Source organism: Mastigoproctus giganteus, chromosome 5, assembly GCF_048544385.1.
Source record: "Mastigoproctus giganteus isolate SK-2022 chromosome 5, ASM4854438v1, whole genome shotgun sequence".
NCBI lineage: Eukaryota > Metazoa > Arthropoda > Arachnida > Uropygi > Thelyphonidae > Mastigoproctus > Mastigoproctus giganteus.
The window spans coordinates 80,455,225-80,474,895 of record NC_143579.1 but is presented as its reverse complement, the minus strand read 5'-3'; the positions used below and the strand labels follow the sequence as shown (position 1 = coordinate 80,474,895).

General features: G+C 34.5%; 1 protein-coding gene across 4 annotated transcripts in view; it reads left to right on the top strand.

Annotated features, from left to right (window-relative positions):
• LOC150085522 (ran GTPase-activating protein 1-like) overlaps positions 1 to 19,671 on the top strand; it is a 384,391-nt gene that overhangs the window by 223,748 nt on the left and 140,972 nt on the right. The gene's annotated exons all lie outside the window — the stretch shown is intronic.

Here is a 19,671-nt window from a genome sequence, read left to right as displayed (position 1 = left end):
ATTTTCAGTAGTTCATTAAAGGTGACTTTAATAACGATTTACATTCTGAGTCAAGAGGAATTGAAACTTATTCCTTATTCCCATAAATTCACTATGAATGGCTATTGTGTACATCGAAATCCACTGTGAATTTAATAAAATCTTTCATACTATTTGTGCATAGTATGAAAAAATATTGTTTAAAAAAAATTGGTAAGCATGACCTTGTTGATTCTGGACAGTGTGCCAGGGCATACCACTTTTTTGGATGATTTATGTTAAAGTGGTATGGTATTTCTGAAGTAACAACCATTTAGTAACATCATCATCAATTTATAATATCACTTAGCATAGTATTAGACACTTAACTAACTGCCATGTCCCAGATTTATTAATCTTCAAAGCTTCTACTACTCAGTGTCTCAGAGACCACAAAAAATTGTCCCAGAAATTTTTTAATTAATTGATTAGTTTCCAAAATCTGAGTTATCAAATTGGATACCTTTTGTTCTAAAACCCCTTCTTGTTTAACTGTAAATCCTGCTGTATCAGAAAGACATTTTTTTCCTTTTAAACTTTAGCATTAGCAAGGGCACATGATGCAAGAAAGCAAACTTATACAGTAAACCCTCACTATTCGCGGGAGTTACGTTCCTGAGAAATGCCGCGAATACTGAAAACGCAAATACTGAGTTATGGCTCCCATAGTAATAAAGGGGTTCCGTTCCAAACTATGAAATATATAAGAAAAACTAGTCTGAAATTTTGTCTATGTATGTATTATATGTACCTTTATAATATGACTACGTATATAGACAGTACATAGTAAAATTCAAGCATATGGCATCGAAATGAAAATAAGAAACAATTTAATATTAAATGTGATATTTATTAGAAATTTCAAATAAATCTTTCAAACTAAAAAGCTTATCCCGCCAGTGCTATCACCAGTTTCGCTAAAGTGTTGATAAAGGTGTTTTGCCTTTAACGAATGATGAGTGAACTTAACGGAATTTTATTTTGAGTTGGGTCTTCTATCCACAGATTTAAAGCTTTTTCCATTTTTTCTAATTTAACATCACAAGTTACAGAGCAAATTTTTGAAGCAATTAGCACGTTTTCACGGACACTACGGTGAATTTTTTCTTCCGATTTTTTGATCGATCGTACCGTTGACTCATTGATTTTATAATGTTTTGCCACTGAGGAGACACTTTCACCATTAGAAATTTTGTCTAATAACTCAATTTTATTCGCTATTGTCATCGCCGCCTTTAATCTTTTCACATTTCCCTTGTTATTCTTAGCCATATTTTTGTACGGGTTAGAAAGAACTTGTCCACAATAAGTCACTTTCTGCCGTTAACACACTCGAAAAAGTCTGTTTTACACTGCAAAATGGTAGATTTATCACTTTTGTAAGCATATCAATTTATAAGCATATAAATTAAAAGCAAACGATGAAACCTTCCATGACAAGCGGATAACACATACTGAACAAGGATTAGCGAGAAACATCCACGCTTGCAATTTTGTCACCCCCCCCCCCCCGAGCACTGTTTTGACCGGGAAAGATAATTTTAGCCACGCCCACTTTTTTATGGCGGAAAATGTTCACTGCGCTTTAAAATTCACATTTTTTTAGGTTTCAGTTTATATTAAATCAATGACCGCGAATACAGATACCGCGAATAGTGGGGGTTTACTGTATAGCATCATCCAAACACCCCCCCCCCCCGTTCTCATTTCATCCATTCACTTGCTCCAAATGTTTGTCCAGTTCTGCCTTGAATCTGTTTAAGCTATCAACTTCTACTACAGATGTAAGTTTGTTCCAGCAATCAACCACCCGCTGGCTAAAGACAAACTTTCCTGTTAATTCCAGCATTATTTCTCTCTAAGCAGATATTGAGCCTGTATGTTTCTCAGTTTTCCCTCCCCCTGCTATAAAATATTGTTTTCATATCTGGACTGGTGCATAGAAGACTCTTTCCGTTTTCTGACATAACTTCTCTAAAAATCTTGTTCTTCGTTTAACATACAGTAGTCAGATTATTCTCTATTTATGGATTTTTGATCTTTCTCTTTTTCGCTCTCTCCCCTCTCTCCTTCTACCCTCTATGTTGGGTACTGTGAGTGAAGCTGATGTAGATACAGGAAAGCACAAGAAAAAAGAAAGAATACACAAAACAGGCTAAATCCATTCTAATGCAATTTAGACAATGTGGAAACCAATTACACTAGCCAACAATTTTAAACTTTTTAAACAATTTTAAACAAAATCAACTGATTCTGACTAAATTAATGTGCTGAAAAAGAAAACAACAGTAGAAAGTTCATAGCACATCACGTTTTTATGTTATGGGTTCATGCTCCTTTTTTCCAAAAATTGTGAATTTTTACTTATCTAAATATACTTTACTTTTCTTCTAAATTAATTGCTTGAAATAGAAATGAGAACCAGTAAACATTCCAAAAATAAAAAAATAACATATTTAAACTTTATAAACACCTATTTGGATTTAAGTAAGCAATTAACCCACAAAAGTGGAGTCAAAAATAGGAAATCATATTACTTACAGTTATATTTTCCTCTTATGAGCAGAATGGTCCTCCCTTATCAGAAACCAGCAATAGTCACCTATCTGCTGGATCCCATCATCCTTGATACCTCTGCTCCTTAGTGTGGATACCTTGGTGGATTCATTTCCCCCCCTGCTCGTCACTGGCAGATCCCAAATTGTCCAAAAAGAAGTTCAGTAGCAAATGTAGGAAGTGTATCTTCAGCAACATTCGGAATTCTAACTTTTGATAGTTATGCAACAATTCTTTTATCAACTCTTTATAGTTCTCTACGTTTTTTATTCCCTAAAAACTGCTAACAGCTCTGAAGGATTTCCATGCGGCTAATTCAGTGGCATTAAGTTTAGTTTCAGAGATTTCATTCTTTAAAAGCTGCCTGATTTGTGAGCCTACCAACATGCCCTCCAACTTTTAAATACTTATTTTTGGAAACTGGCTTTTTAAGTACTCGAAAACTTCAATATTTTTGTCCAGAGCTTTTACAAAATTCATGAGACCCAACTTAATGTGCAAAGGCTGGAGAAGCACCATTTCAGATTTCACTAAAGGCATGCATTTGATGTTGAGTTTCCCAGGAACATATTCTTCTCTGATGGGCCAATTCTTCCCAATATAATGTTCTACTACTCGCCTATCGCATAAACACACGAAACAACAATACTTAGTAAAATCACCCTGTGGTCCAAGCAACAAAAGCGAATACTTTTAAGTAATCACAAATTTTCCAACAATATTTCTTATAGTTTAAGGCATTTAATAGAATTGACATACTATCATAAGTTTGTTTCATATCCACTGAATGAGCCACTAGGACCAATGGTTTGATATTACCATTATGTAACAAAATTGCTTTTAAACTGAGTTTAGAAGAATCGATGAATAATCTACATTCTTCAAGATTGTGTTCAAACCCTAGTTCATCCATCAATCCATTTACATCTTTGCAGACACAAAGAGAACCTTCCATTTGATAATAACCCACAAACTTCATTTCGGTTTCTAAAAGGACTTCACAAAACACTAATTTTATGTACTGATGCGGATAATTGGCGTCTTGAAAAGAGGCTATTAACACTGGCCATAGAAAAACAAAAAAACATTTTTGAAGCATCTGTATATTACAGAACCTTCTTAAAAGGCCTTCTGAATTTGCTGGAAAAAAACCTTGTGGTTTTTTTTCCAGCAAATTCCACTATTGCAACCTGGATCCTAATAGCTCAGCCTGTTGCTTTGAAAGATTTAAAATCCTTAACCAAATTGTTAAGTTCGCTTTGCTCAGTTAAGTGTGGGGTTTGTCATTTTCAGGATTGTAACTAGGTTCGGCAGATGTTGAGGAGGCTGATATGGGCACTAGTGACTCTTGCTCTTCAGGAACAGTGATTTCTTCACAACTAGGTGGAGTTCCAGTGTGTGTGTGTTGCACTGGTCTTATTGCTGATGGAAGGTTGGGGTATTTTATTTTAACTGTATTTTTCCTCGAAAACCCCTTAGTATTTGTGAGGCAGAAATAACAATCTTCGAAGTGACTTGTTGGTTCTCGTCTGATAATCGGAAAACAAAAGGCATTTTAGAATTGTTCCTCTTCATCCATTCAGTCAGATTTACCTAGCACGTTATACATAACATATGCAGTGCCCACCTTTTATCCTGATCACCCACATGACAACAAAAATAAAAATAATAAGCTTGTTTCACCTTGTCTGTGATTGATCGATGTTGCAACTTCACTGTAAATTGTCCACAAACATAGTTCAGATGCATGCACGGCATTTTCGCCCCATTTCATGAGTTTTCACAAGACCAAACCGGAACTTCTAAACACTACAACCTATCACTAGATCTTACATTTTAAAATTAACCCCTAAGTTGTACATTTATGGGCTAGCTGTCTTTCACAGAAGTGCCTAGCTTCCAGAAATACAGTAGAGTCCAAACGTACTACCGCATAATAAGGATTATAGCAATATAACTTAGAGCGGCCAATCCTCAGGGCCATAAAACTATAAAAAAGGTATTAGTATACCATTAAACAACACAGGTATGTCTCTTTTGTTATTATAAATTCGACCCGGAAAGGTACAGAATGAGATGTTGGACAATATAATTATTGATGTAGACCATCGAGAAGTGTTGCTTTGTGTAGTTCGGAATGAGATAATCCTGAGTTGGACGATTTAGCAAAAATTGGAATTTTTTTCAAAAACAAGGCATGTCAATTTGTGTTTTATAAATCAGTAATAGTTGATTCATGCATGATACAGCATTCTGGTGAAACAGTAGTTAGTGTGAACAGACCTAATATAGGTTTGCTCACACTCAAGAGATCTCAACACAGGGATCCATATGTGTTGACAGTATTATGGTAACAAAAATTACAGTAATACACAAAGTTTAACATACAACAGTCGAGGGCTACCAACTACATCAACCTCACAATTCCTTTCAGATTTAAAAATGAAAGACAACCTGTTGTTAAAAGTACAGTCATCTCCGATTTACACCGGGGTTACATTCCTTCCGGGAAAACACGTAGTCCAAATCTGCATAATGCGAAACATTGTTTATATGACATAATGAGGTTTCTGTACCTGTACACAAAAAAAAAAAAAAAAAAATTAAATTGAAAAAAAAAAAAAAAATTGTCTTCAGGTTAGAAAAAAATTAGAGACATGTCCATAAAATTAATCTCACTAATATTTACCTTTAAATTTTTAATCCAAATTCATTGCTTCTTTGTCGCTATTTTCTTGTAATAAACTTGCAACAGTATCCGGTACTTTTTGAAAAAATTAGTTAAAATTGTTTGCTTAGAAGCACACTGTTTTTCTCTACAAATTTCTTCATAAGAAACTAAGCTAATGATAAAGTTCTGTGAAAATTTAAACTCCTCACCAAATTAGGCTCCACATCCAGAGCTTCTTGGCTAAGCTGATTTGCAAGTCTTAAAAACTCAGCTAGTCTCTTCGCAGTCAAATTTTTGTATGCATTTTCTTCGTTTTTATAATTTTCTCATTTTTGTTATCTTCTTCACATTTGCAAAAAAATATCGTCCACTGATAATTGTTCTCTGTGAGATATAGGCCTGATGTAGCCCAGTGGTCAGGAGCGAGAGTGCACAGCACACATTCCTTGAGTAGACCAGGGTTCAAGCCCGTGACTACTAAATACGATAAATATTTGTATTGACGATTTATTGTAAACTCTACTGACTTGGTTGTCGTGCTGGAGTATAAACAGAAATTTTTAGGCCTGACGTAGCCGAGTGGTCAGGAGCGAGAGTGCATAGCATGCATTCCTTGAGTGGACCGGGGTTCAAGCCGTGAATACTAAAAACGATAAATATTTGTATTGAAGATTTATTGTAAACTCTACTGACTTGGTTGTCATGCCGGAGTATAAACAGAAATTCAAGGACTTCTGTGATATCTGCTGGTTCCAGTTCTTCAAATCCCTCTCCACTAATCATTTTGCCTATTCTCACAATCTCAACTATCTCCGGAATTTCGACTGTGGCTTCTTTAGTGCAGCTTTGTGGCAACAGCTTTTTCCACACTGCATTCATTGTTGAATTCTTAACTTTACCCCATACAAATTCAATATTTTTTCCAGCATCAAGAATGTTTTAATTCTGCCAATAATCTTGAATTGAAAGACTGCCTATGCCATGAGTAGCTTCTACCAATTGTAAAAAAAAAAAAAATCTTCTTAGGTAATAAACTTTAAAGGAAGCTATAACACCCTGGTCCATCGGCTGAATTAACAAACTTGTATTTGCTGGAAGAAAGGTAACTTTCACATTTTGGCGCATATCAGACAACTGTGCAGGATGACTGGGTGCATTGTCAAGAATGAGCAAGATTTCGAATGCTATGTTCTTCTTCAGGTAATATATATATATATATTTTTTTTTGACACAAATGCAATTTAAAAACCCAATCCTTGAAGATTTTAGTTGTCATCAATTTCCAATGAACTGGTAAGGAGCTTTTTGATATTCCTTTAAAAGCACAAGGATTTTCTGACATATAAATTAGTAGTGGTTTACACTTAAAGTCACCCTCTGCATTGCCATATAACAAAAGTGCTAACCTATCTTTTGCAGCTTTGAAACCTGGGGTGGTTTTCTCTTCTTTTGAAATGAATGTTCAGCTTGGCATACACTTCCAAAATAAGCTGGTCTCATCAGCATTAAACACTTGCCTTGCTAGATAGCCCTCAGTGGCAATGACATCCTTGAAAGTTTTTGGATACAAAGAAGCAGCTTCTGTATCTGCACTGGCTGCGTCGAGCCGACCGGGCTAGCCGGGTGGGTAAAGTGCCTGCCTGGCAACCCAAAGGTCGCGGGTTCGATTTCCTCCTCAGGCTTGGATCAAAGTACTGCAAAAACCTTGGGAGGTGCATTATGGCCACAGAAGCCTATACGCCAACAACTACAAAAAAAAAAAAAAAAAAACTGGCTGCTTCGCTCATTAATTTTAGATTGTGAAGACTTTGACGTTTTTTTTTTTTTTTTTTTACATTTTTCAACCAACCCTTACTGGCCTGAAAGATGTCTGCATTGGACAGGACAGCTTCTTCTTGTAAGCGATTAAAAATTTGCAGAGCTTGGGCATGAATAATATCTGAACTAAGAGCCATTCTCTTTTGAATAAGATCTTCTATCCAGAAAGAAACTTTTCAGTTTTCTGTATTAATGGATTTCTCACTTTTGTAGTGCTTTTTCCATCCAGTGATGTAGATAGCTGAACTTTTAATTTTCTCAGCATTTTTCTAATTCATCGATTGCTAGATTCATTTATGCTGTATTTCTTGGCCAATGTCACAGCCTTTTTGCCATTTTCTAACTCCTTAATGACTTTTAATTTTTCCTCTAAATTTAAAATTTGTTTTGTTGTTACTTTCTTCATTTTAGGCACTAATTAAACACGCTTTATATAGACAAATAATAAATCAGCAAAAGCATTGCTTGCCGATTAAAACACTTTATGTTGTGTGAACTAGAAAAAGATTCTGTCTGAACAGCTGATATAGGATAACTGATGAAGGGGGATTCCCAAATGAGGAAGTTGTTTCAAAAATAACCAGACAAACACACCACCATTTATTGTTATGTTTGGTTATAAGAGTAAGTTTTGAATGCTTTTGTGATATTTTTCTAAAGCACATTTCTGGAGGTCACAACACAATTTGCACTTTCCAGTTTATTGGGCTTTTCTGTTAGTGCAATCTAATTATAAATGGGTCGTAAACTCGATCTTATTGCATTTGCAATAATACCGACAGCTGGAATTCTGTGGTAATTTACGTTATTATGGCGAAATATATTTCTCCTTCAATAAAATCTTCAATCATGTAAAAAACATAATAAATTTTCAAAATCTACTCTTCATTACTATTTTTGAAGCTTTGTAAACAATAATTGCACAGGTAGCGAAACTCGCTAAAATCTAAAATTTTGGTAGAAATAACTGACCAAGCAAGTGAAATCACGAAATGAAAAAACATGCAAATCGTTGGATGACTGATTGATTTGAATTTCATTGAGGATCCAAAATTTTGATTTTGCATTGAGCTTCTATTGTCAGAACATCTTATTGCAGGGGATTACAAACCACATGATGACTTCAGCCAAATGGACATTGAACCGGATTGCCGAGTACTTATTTGTAGCAGCGACAAACAATTTTAAATAAAAATGATTTTGCCTCTATGAAAACACCATTGTTATATTATTGCAATATTATTAAATGAAATAATTTTATTACAGCCACACCCGAAGAGGGTCTCATTTTTAGTGTAAATATTTTCTAAAATAGTGCTAAAAATTAATAATAATAATAGTTTTTATATACATATTAAAGTGGCCTTGTATTTAAATATGGCCGGGGGGCCTATTTCATCCTTAATCCTATCCTACAAAAGTCTAATTACGAGTGCTTAACTTGTTTTGCATATTCGCCTTTCATATAATTATGTTGTTTATCAGCTTGCATTTTCTATAGATAATATCCGGGGTGGGAGATTATTCTTCCAAATTAACATGTTTAATTCCTCTGTTTTCTTCTAAAGTAACAGTTCTCATCTAAACACACACACACTCACTTGTCACATGCAGCTATTTCCACACATAACTATTTGGCCCTGGAGAGATTGTGCAAGGCTCATGAGGCGAATTTTCCTCCTCACAGCCAGTACTTCTTAATAGATGAGACTGTTTTACCTGGATAGGATATGCTTAAATGGAAGGGGTACAAGATTATTTTCTGATGCAAACAAGGCAGTGTTCGGCTAGTCAGGAATTTTAGTTTGTAGGAGAGGGAGGATAACACAGACTAATAATTTAATAATATCTATAAGAACATGCAATTGATTCCCTGCATTGCTTCTATTTTTACATACAGTAGTCTGAAAAGTAGGAGAGGAGAGGAGAGAGAATTATTTCAAAGCCTGATGAGAGTCCACAAGCAACTAGCAATTACATGGACTGTGTAAGAATTACTTTAAAAAATTAAATATAAACAAGCACACATTTACTTGCTTATACACTGAGGTTTGGAGTATAAATTTAGTGAGTTTAAAGTATTGGTTAGTTCATCAAATGCCGATATGACGAATATATCAGGAATGTAGTGTCACTCTGTATTGGGGGGGGGGGATTTTGGTTAAGAAGCAAATAGACTATAAAACAGGGCAACAGTACAACAACAAGTGGTGCTTTTGGTTAAGAAGCAAATAGACTATAAAACAGGGCAACAGCACAACAAATAGATGCAGGATGTCACTATGACATTGAGTCATTCTGGTGTGATATAAACGATGGAAAAAATTAAAATGAGTTGGAGTTTGTTATAGTCAAATGACTGTGATGAGTATAATGAACTGCTATACAGACAAATAGAATGAGCCAGAAAATTAGAATGTCTTAATTGTGGAGGAGTTTCACTTTACAGATAGCTGTTGGAATTCATTGGATTGGCAGCTCATTCCGTAACAGAACACTTCTTGATTTTCTGGATGATTGCTTTCTATATCAACATGTTAGAGAAGTAACAGAAGAAAGCAGTGTTCTTTATTTGGTTATCAGATGTGTCTCTTCATAATATATAGTGATGTGGGATTTACTTAAAGATAAAGACTAAGAGCCATTCTCTTTTGAATAAGATCTTCTATCCAGAAAGAAACTTTTCAGTTTTCTGTATTAATGGATTTCTCACTTTTGTAGTGCTTTTTCCCTCCAGTGATGTAGAACAGATAGCTGAACTTTTAATTTTCTCAGCATTTTTCTAATTCATCGATTGCTAGATTCATTTATGCTAGATCCAAACAATGCAAACAAGTTGCTAGAACAGCTCATGTGGTTCTGTCTGTTATATAGAATCTTTTTTCCAGTAGGGACAAAGAGGTGATTAACCCAATTGTGTAAGGCTTTGTTAAGCCATATCTGGAATTCTGTATGCAGGTTTGGAAACTTCAGTTTATGGAAGAACATTGATCTGTGGGAGAGAGTATAGAAAACAACAAGATAAGTTAGGATACAAAAGAATATTACCAAGAAATGCTGAATTTCTGTAAATTGCATTCTCTAGAAACTAGGCATCTGTGTGATGACATTTGAAGTGTATAAGGTTTTAAAAAGTCAAGTAAACTGATGGCATCTTTACTCTTTTGCAGATGAAATATATGGAAAGGCATAAATTTAAATTGGAAGAAGATGGTATGTTCAGCATACTACATAATTCCATCTACCACAAATAAAAATAAAATATTTGAATTTAATTCAGAATTCATATTCAAAATATTATCTGTGAACCTGTTACAAATTTTTTGCATTACTCCTCCCAGTTCTTTGCGTTTCACCTGTTGGGAACCTCTGCTATATATTGGTAGTTTCACTATTTAAATTTGTAGCTGGGAGTCAACCCTTGAGAAATCAGCAATCATTTGCAGTTCACGGTTTTTTTTTTTTTTTTAATAGCGTTAGTTGGTAAAGACATACACCATAGTATTTCACCATATTTATTTTAACAGACTACTTATTGTGCTCTGTAATTCAATTATTTAGATGTTATTAAAAAAAAATTGAAATTTGATTGTAAATTAAACAAAATACAAAAACAAATAATGATAATATATATATTTATTATCATATATTACATTTCTTGTCATTGCTCCACAATGACAAGAAACCATACATATTCTTGATTATCACAAATTCAAACCCTTGAAGTCACTGTTTTATTCTAAGAGTGACTTTAAGGAGACTATCACAAAGTGGTTTCATCAGTAGCCAAAATGTGCTGAGGCTGTATCTTTTCTAATGGCATGTATAGAAACAAAAGGCAATTACTATATATTTTGTAATTGAGGACAGCAAGCTTAAATTTTTTTTTTTTTTTTAAATTTAGGTATATTAGTATTGAATTTTATAGTCCATTTTAAATCATTTTATATCCATCCCATTATGTAAATTTTTATATAAAACAATATTTTATATGCCTGTTAAAAACAAAATAGTGTATTGTAATAAAGGTTGTGGGGGTATATTCAATGCAGATGTTGAAATAATTCAAAAATTGCATGCATTTTTGCATTCAGTTTACATTAGCGATGGTTCTATTATATACGAGTTGACCTGAATTGGTAATATCAGTTTAATGTAAATAGCTTCATAATTAGTGCTCCTAGGCAGAAATTGAATTCAAAAATCCATACAACTTTCAAAATAGTAAACATAAGAATTTAAATAATTAAAGGAATTAATTTAAGGATTTAGCCATAATTATAAGGAATTAATTTAAGGATTTAGCCATAATTATAAGAGCTTCCTTGGACTCAGGGGAGGTACCTGGACTGTAAATATGCAAATGTGACCCCAATCCACAAAGGAGAAAAAGGGAGACACAGGTAATTACAGACTTGTTAACTTGTTCCAGGGAAATTAATGGAGGCACTGGTTAAAGAAGCATTGCAGGATCATTTAGACAAGACTTCAGTTATAGCTCAGACACAGCATGGGTTTGTTAAGGGAAAGTCTTGTCTGACCAATTTGATTGGATACTATGATGTAGTCACAAAGGAACTGGATGCAAAGAATAATTTTGATATCATATATTTGGATCTTAAAAAGGCTTTTAATACTGTTGCACATGGAAGACTGCTGTACAAATTGGAGCAGTGTGCCATTGGAGGCAAATTGCTGCTATGGGTAAAGGGATGGTTGAGTGGGAGAAGAAAGAGAGTGGTAATCAGTGGACACTGCTCTTTGTGGACTAATGTTATAAGTGGAGTCCCATGGGGTTCAGTTGGGTCCATTGTTGTTTTCTGTATTCATTAATGATATTGATGATGGTATATCAGGTTTGATGTCCAAGTTAATGGATGATACGAAGGTCGGCAGGGTTGTTAATGACACAAATAATGGTACGTTGCTGCAACACAATCTAGAAAAGTTGAGCAGATGGGCTGAGAGGTGGCAACCGAAGTTTAACATTGACAAATGTAAAGTACTGCATATGGGAAGCAGTAACCCCAGAGTAACGTATCAACTGTGTGGTACTACACTGACAGTGGTAGAGAGTGAAAAGGACCTGAAGGTAATTGTGCAGGCAGATATGAAGTTTTCTGAGCAGTGCAGATGGTCTGCAAGAGTAGCTCATGGTGTCTTGTCAATGATATACAGGAATTTTTCTAGCAGGGACAATGAGGTGATTATCCCCCGTCTATAAGGCAATGGTCAGGCCACACCTTGAGTACTGTATGTCTGGAGGCCTCATTAAGAAGGATGTAGAGCTGTTGAAACAAGTACAGAGAAGGGCAACAAGATTAGTGAATGGAACAAAGGTTGCTCTTACGAAGAAAGGGTTAAGTTTTGCAAACTACAGTGTCTGGAGACTAGGCACCTGCGAGGTGATCTAATTGAGGTGTAAAGCGTTGAATGGTTTGAGCATGATCAATGCTGATGGGATTCTTCCTCTTGCTCAGGGCATAAATTCAAATTGAGGAAAGACAGTTGTAAGATAGATGTGCGGAAGTTTGCCTTTAGCCAGTGGGTGGTTGATTGCTGGAACAAACTTCCATCTGTCGTTGTAGAAGTTGATAGCTTAAACAGATTCATGGTAGAACTAGACAAACATTTGGAGCGAGTGGATGGGTGAAATGAGAAGGGTGTGTGTTTTTTTAAATTCTTTTGGCTAATGCTATATAAGCTTGCTTTCTTGCATCATGTGCCCTTGCTAATGCCAAATAACTTGTACTGATAACAAAAATCAAATAATAAGGTACAAGTTAACTTCTATAGTACAATATATCATAGTTAGTTGGGAATAAATCGGACTTTTTATTAGAAAATTAATTACAGTTAAGTCTTGTGTCTTCATTATTTGTAGATAGGATTTATACAGACTATTCTTCTCTCTCTCTCTGTCTCTCTCTCTCTCTCTCTCTCTCAACACTCGAAAAGGTGTCGAATGTATATGCTCGATCGATGAGAGATAGATCTCCGATATTAAGCAATAGCAACGTGTCCTTCTTGCCAGCTTAGCCTCAGTGCTAATTCAGAGAGGTATAAGTTTCAAGTTCTGTATATGATTGGAGGAATTCTACATTTAGTGCTCTTAAATCTAGGTTGTAGTTAACCAATCTCAGTGCATTTTCGACCCAAGCAAAAATGCAGGTCTGCCTGTGAGCATGCATTTTGTACAGCCAAAACACAACTACTTCATTAGGTATATGCCATTGGTCATCCAATATAGGAAGGGGAATGAAATGGGAGATAACCGTGAAAAGAAGTGGCTTGTGGCTGTGTGGTAATAATGTCATGTCATTAGAAATCTATAATATTTTATACAATACAGCAATACCCAGCATAGCACTGATAATTGGTACTGAAATTGTTCAGTGTTATGTGAAACCGTGCCGATTGAGGTATAATGGGTTTTAACTGAATGTGTACCAGAGAAACAGTCTATAAACAAATTGTAATAAATATATGAACAATTTGCACTTGATAGCCAATTTAGAAAGATTTGAAAAAAAAAAAAAAAAAAAATGTTGCAAAAATTAAGGTAACATCATGAAAAGATGAGAAAAAGTTTTATTGTTTATTTTGGTATTTCAATAATGAAGTCATCTCTTCTTTTTCTCGACATACAAGCCTTTGTAGCATCAAATCCTGGCTTGTAAAATTTGCCGTATCTTGATGCTACGTTCAACATTCGGATTTCTATTCATAATCGCTTTTGATGCCACTTCAGTGTTATCCACTTCAAAATTGTTTTCCCTCTTCTTCATATGCTGTTTGCTTGTCAATTTCAAGAGAGTTGCAGTCTCTAAGTCATTTGCATGTGTGTCACTGCAGTCACGTACATTGGCAGTGTGTGTGTGTGTGTGTGTGCGTGCGTGCACAAAGTTTCGAATCCCAAGTCTTTTTCGATATTCACAATGTCTTTGGCAGTTGTCTGAACTTGTGATTGAAACCAGTGAAATCATTTGCCAAATGGGGCAAAACCTGCTGCTAAACAGAATTCATGTTGTTGGCAGTGATTTCTAGCCAAGATGCAGATATATTTTCGATCGTATTTAAAGAGATAAAAAATAAATTGTGAAGTGAAAAGCTATCACGTCAGGATGGAATTAAGAATACTGAACACGGTTGCACATTGCCGCTGACTGCTTGGGGGGAGCTGTTAGCATATATGTGCATATGAGACAACAGAGTTTTCACCGGAGCATATATGTATGCATACCTAGTCTACGATAACACAACGTATATCTAGTGTACGTGTCTAAGCTGTTGAATGAGTTTTAATATATACAGTAAATTTCAACTTAAACTTAATTGAAAACTGTGTTATAGTGAAACTCGTGCTAAGTGAGGTATTGCCATATATATTTTATACAATATATCACCCTTTCGGGGTCAGCTGGAATCAAAGAGGAAACTGAGTGCCTTACATATTTTCAGTATTACTGTTTTCAGCAAGAAAGAAAAGAAAAGAGGATGAATGTAACTAGTGTCATCTTCCCTCATTTGATTTTTCTGTTTCCTTCAGTTATTTCTCTAAAAAATCCCTGTTTAAGTTAAAACCCATCTTTAAATTTTGAAGACATCTAACTCCATAAATCAGTCATTCTTTTGAGGGGAAAAATCCTTCAGTTATTCCCTCTCAATTTAAGTGTGTGTGTCAGTCACCTGACTAAGTGTAAAGATTTACACAACTTGGTTTCCAAACACTGACTTACAGAACTCTTTAGCCATTCTTGTTGCTCTTCTCTGTACACTTAATAATATGTCTCCATCTTTCCTAAAATGGGGTTTCCAAGACTATGCAGTTTTTATGATTTGGCCCATTCACTGCGTTATATAACGGAATAGTCACCTTCACTGGCAAAGATCAAGTATATCGTTTCACAGAATGCTATGATTCATTTTATGGAAGACCAAGGTCTTTTCTTTGATGTTTGTTTTATGGGTCCACTGATTAGAGTTTCATGTTGTCTTTCATGCATAAACTACAGGCATAATGCATTATGTACTATCCCTATTAGTTTCTTTAAAGTGGAGCAAGGAACTTAACTATTATTGTGAAACAATAATTCCATTAAGGTTATTTATGATTCTTTTCTGCAGTCTTTTGTAGTTGTTTCACCCACACCTAATTCATACTGTCTAATACTCACACATACTGCAGTGCACCATGATTGTCAGTCAGTATGACAGTATGTTTTAAAGAGGCAAGGGGTCAGCATCGGTTAATTCAATAACTCAATTAAGAGAGCCTCTGCTGTATAAGAAACAGCCCAGCACAGAACCTCATGGGATTTTCTCATGACATTAGTCCATTAAGAGCAGCGAGTCAGTTTAACAGCTCTCTGTCTCCTGCTACTTAAGTATCCCTTTAGCTATAGTAGTAACTTTCCCCAGTGTTATGTTGTTCCAGTGTATACAAGTAACAAATCAGATTAGTTGATCGTGATCTCTCCTTAATAAAGCCATGCTGTCATTTTCTTATAATTCAATTCCTCTGCCGATGATCCTGTATTACATACTTAACTGAAAACACCTTAATATTGCCTGCCACAGAAGTCAAACTAATGAGTCTAGTCACTCAGTCCACAACTCATGTACAAAGAACCAACCACAGTCAAAAAAATTCTTCAGCGTGGCTAACTCTCGAAGTTCTACAATAAGATTATATCATACCATTGCCAGTTCTACAACTCTCTATTCTCTAGAAAGTTAACTGAACAAAAATGAATTTAAACTGAAAATAATGAAATAATATTGTGCCTACCAGCAAACTATTTAAAATATAAATAACTTTAATCTGAGAATTTAATTACATATACATCTAAAAAAAATTAGAAACTGAGAATTGTATAAATAAAACAGCAAAAAAACTGTATACAATGAACTAACATAAAATATACAAAACCAGTATAAACATGAGAAGCTTTCAAGGCATTGTGTCTCTTTGTCAACTCAAAATAAGAAATATGACAGTAGGTTGCTATGTTGTCAGAAGCATAGCCTGCACATGCACAGACACCTTCTGGTGCTGATTGTGGTTGGTGTGTGTGAGGGGTGGGGTAGTGAGAAATGGAAAGGGGTGGTGGGATGTGAAAGAGGAGGTGACATTACTCGCCAGACCTTGCAAACCCAATGCAGCGGGACTTGGTGATGTGATTAGGCTGCCATTTCTCATCACACTGTAAAATAACAGCCGCCATAATAGGATGTTTGCAAGTTCCACCACTATGATTAATGGTGGAACCTGCTGCAGCTATATGGAGGGCTTCCATCCACATGAGATGGCAGGAGTTGTGAATGCAGTCTAACACCTCAACATTGGAATGTGGGTTATAATTAAGATGTTCATTCCAAAAGTGCTCTGCACTGGCTGAGCTAGTAAGTGTAGTAAGTAAGTAAGTAAGTAAGTAAGTGAGCTAGTAAGTCTTGGATAGCTCTCTCATGTGCCAAAGATACAATCACAGAGTCTGTGTCATTTTCCTGATGTAACGCACCCTATGCATAATACGGTAAACCACGTTGGCACAATGTAATAAAGCGATTGTTGGCTTAACTTTAGAAAGCATTGATTGCAGTTTTAAACTGAAAAAAAAACAAAAAAAAAACCCCTTCTATATGCTATAGACATGCAGCCTCATATCATGACTGACTGACAATGTTTCTGGGTTCTTTCATGGCTTTACCATTTATGCATCAAACAGAAGGGCATCTGACTACTGAAAAACAGCTTTCATGGATAAATATTATTATTCTACAAGTTGGTAATGGAAAGAATATCATTCAGCAAAGCAGTGATACCAAAATTTCCTAGTTGCAGGCTTTTTTTTAGACCTACAGGCATTATAACCTGCCTTACAAAGCTATTTACAGGGTGATTTACAACTGCTCATAGAAAATAGATATTGAAAATGAGTTCTCATTATGCTAAGTAACACTAAATTTTGGTATTATCAATTAACATAACAGATATCACTGTGCATATAATATTCTGCAACTGCAAACAGTGGCACACCACATTTCACGTTGTTGCTTCACAGTTAATGAGTGCTTTGTATGGCATCCCACATAAACTTGTTTTCAGTTGAGAGCATTTTGGTGAGTGCATGGATGCACAAATGGGGACACATAAGAAAAAGTGTTTCCAAAATTATAAATAATTTTATAGTTTTGGAAAAGAAGCACCAATTAACAAAATCTTAAACATTTTGGATTACAAAATTCTTTGTTGTAGGTGCAGTGCTGAATAGGAGAGGTATGGTGGATCAACACTGCAGACACCATAAACCAGTTGTTGATGATTTTGCTTAGAAAATCAGTTTAATCATCCGTAGTGTTGTTCAGTCATTCTCATGGTTATCAGTCCTCCCTGTTTTTGTCATATTAATCACTTCACATTTCTCTGGTGTTAATTCATTTATTAAATATTGGTAAATGCCTTTAAATGTATACATATTGAAAGACCAGATGATTTTTCCTTCCTCCTCATATTGTTATACTTGCTTTTAAATATTATGTAATGATGGAATATATGACTGTGTATTCATTGGAATATTCCATGAAAGCACCTGGTTGTTTAATGTAAATATCAATTATTCTCCATATGAGTGACAATATAGTGGTTTCACACTATGCTGTCATTCGGTTTGGATTTTAATCCAGACCTCTCCAGATGCTGAGCCATGGTTTCTATTTTGCCACTTGTCTCACATTTAGGGAGGTCTGGCTAATGCATGGCTATAACCACGTAGTTATAGCCATATGTCATAGAATGGGAGAATTTGTAAATGCCTCTTCGGTTAGAGTTGTATTTACCATTCTTAAGCAGAGGTGGTTGGACTTTTCACTGTGAATTATTCTGCATTTACCAGTATACACAATATGTAAATTGACATGTAGCTGTGGAAAAACTACATGTAACCCTGCTTGATTAGGGTACTGAAAACCAGTCTCAGTTTACCACTCAGTTAAATCATTTGTAATAAATAAATTAAAAAAAAAAAAAAAAAAAGCAAAACAATTAAGCAATTCAGCTCATTATTTTTGGTAGTCATGTGCTCATGCATGTGTGTATGCATTCATTATAGAATAACATTATCCCATTCACTTTCTTTTCATCTCTATCTAGAGATAATCAGTTTATCTCCTCATAAGAGAGTTCTTAGATTTTCTGGCCACTTCATTTTTTGATAATAAATAGTTGAGATCAGTGAAGATCTGCCAAATTAAATCTAGTAACACTTAGTACTTTTGCCACTCACTTGCTCTGCATTCAGTTTTTATGGGCAGGACTTCTAATTAGAAAACTAATGCATAGACTTCATAAAAAGTAATAAAAGCTTCAGCATGACTAACTGTCCCCCTGTTTTTTTTTTTTTTTTGATGATATGTAGTTTGAGACCTAATTCATGAATAATGTGACCAAGTTCATGAATTATGTACAATCAGCCATTGTACATAATTCATGAACTTGAATGAGCTTTTCATTTTACCATAACTAATTTTCAAGTTTTTTTTTTATAGTTTCATGCTATACATAGAAATTAATACTGCTGTTGTACTTTTAAACCATACAATCCTTCATTTGTAAATCAGATATTTTTATTGTTTTGAATGAATATCTAAAGTTTTTTATCATAAAGAAACATAAGCTGTTAATACTGCTGCTTTCTTTTTTTCAAATTTCTAATACAAAATACTCATTTTCATTCTGTTCAATATATGATATACAAAATAGATCACAAAACAGATACAAAAAGATAGTCTTTAAAATGTAACATGTTTAAGATATAACTATTCCAGTTATGAGAAAATTAATTCAATTGACTGAAAAATTAGTATATCAAAGAATTTTATTATTTCTCTATTTTTTATTTATTTTTTATTTTTTTCAGGATGTGGAATCAGTAGATAACATTCTTCCTCACCTGAATAAACTGATTATTTAGTTCCTTAATTTTGTTTTATACTGAGCACAATGTTTAAAATAAAGAAAATAAACATCCCACCTTAATTGTTTCAGATATTCCTTTTAAATTATTTACACCTATTAATACACAGTTAATACACAGTTTTTATAAGTATCGAATTTTACCTTTCTCCACCTGATATTGGAGAAAAGTTAATCAGTATGAGAGAGGTATGTGATTATGACCTAAGGGTACTATTAACTCTTAGTTTCTGTTTCATTTATTTCCAGACATATTTCCATCTGGTCATTATATCTTAGTCTTACAGAATTCTTTAAATAACAAAATGATAACATTCTACTGCATCCAAATTAACTTTAATATATGGTTTGTAGGACATACCTCAGAGAATTATATTAAGTGAAATCATTATGCATATACTGAATTATGTGTTCAACGTAACTTTAATATTCATGCTATTAAATGCAAATTATATTGTATTTATAGCAAGAAGATATAAGCAAATCCATGTATTTCATTTGGATATTATATATGCTTGTTTTCAGCTGAACATGAAGCATCAGACAAATCACGGGGTAACTAATTAAACATATAGCATGAAAGAGAAAGACTTTGAATGATAACTGCAGGGGCTCTGATGTTGATGTAAAAAGA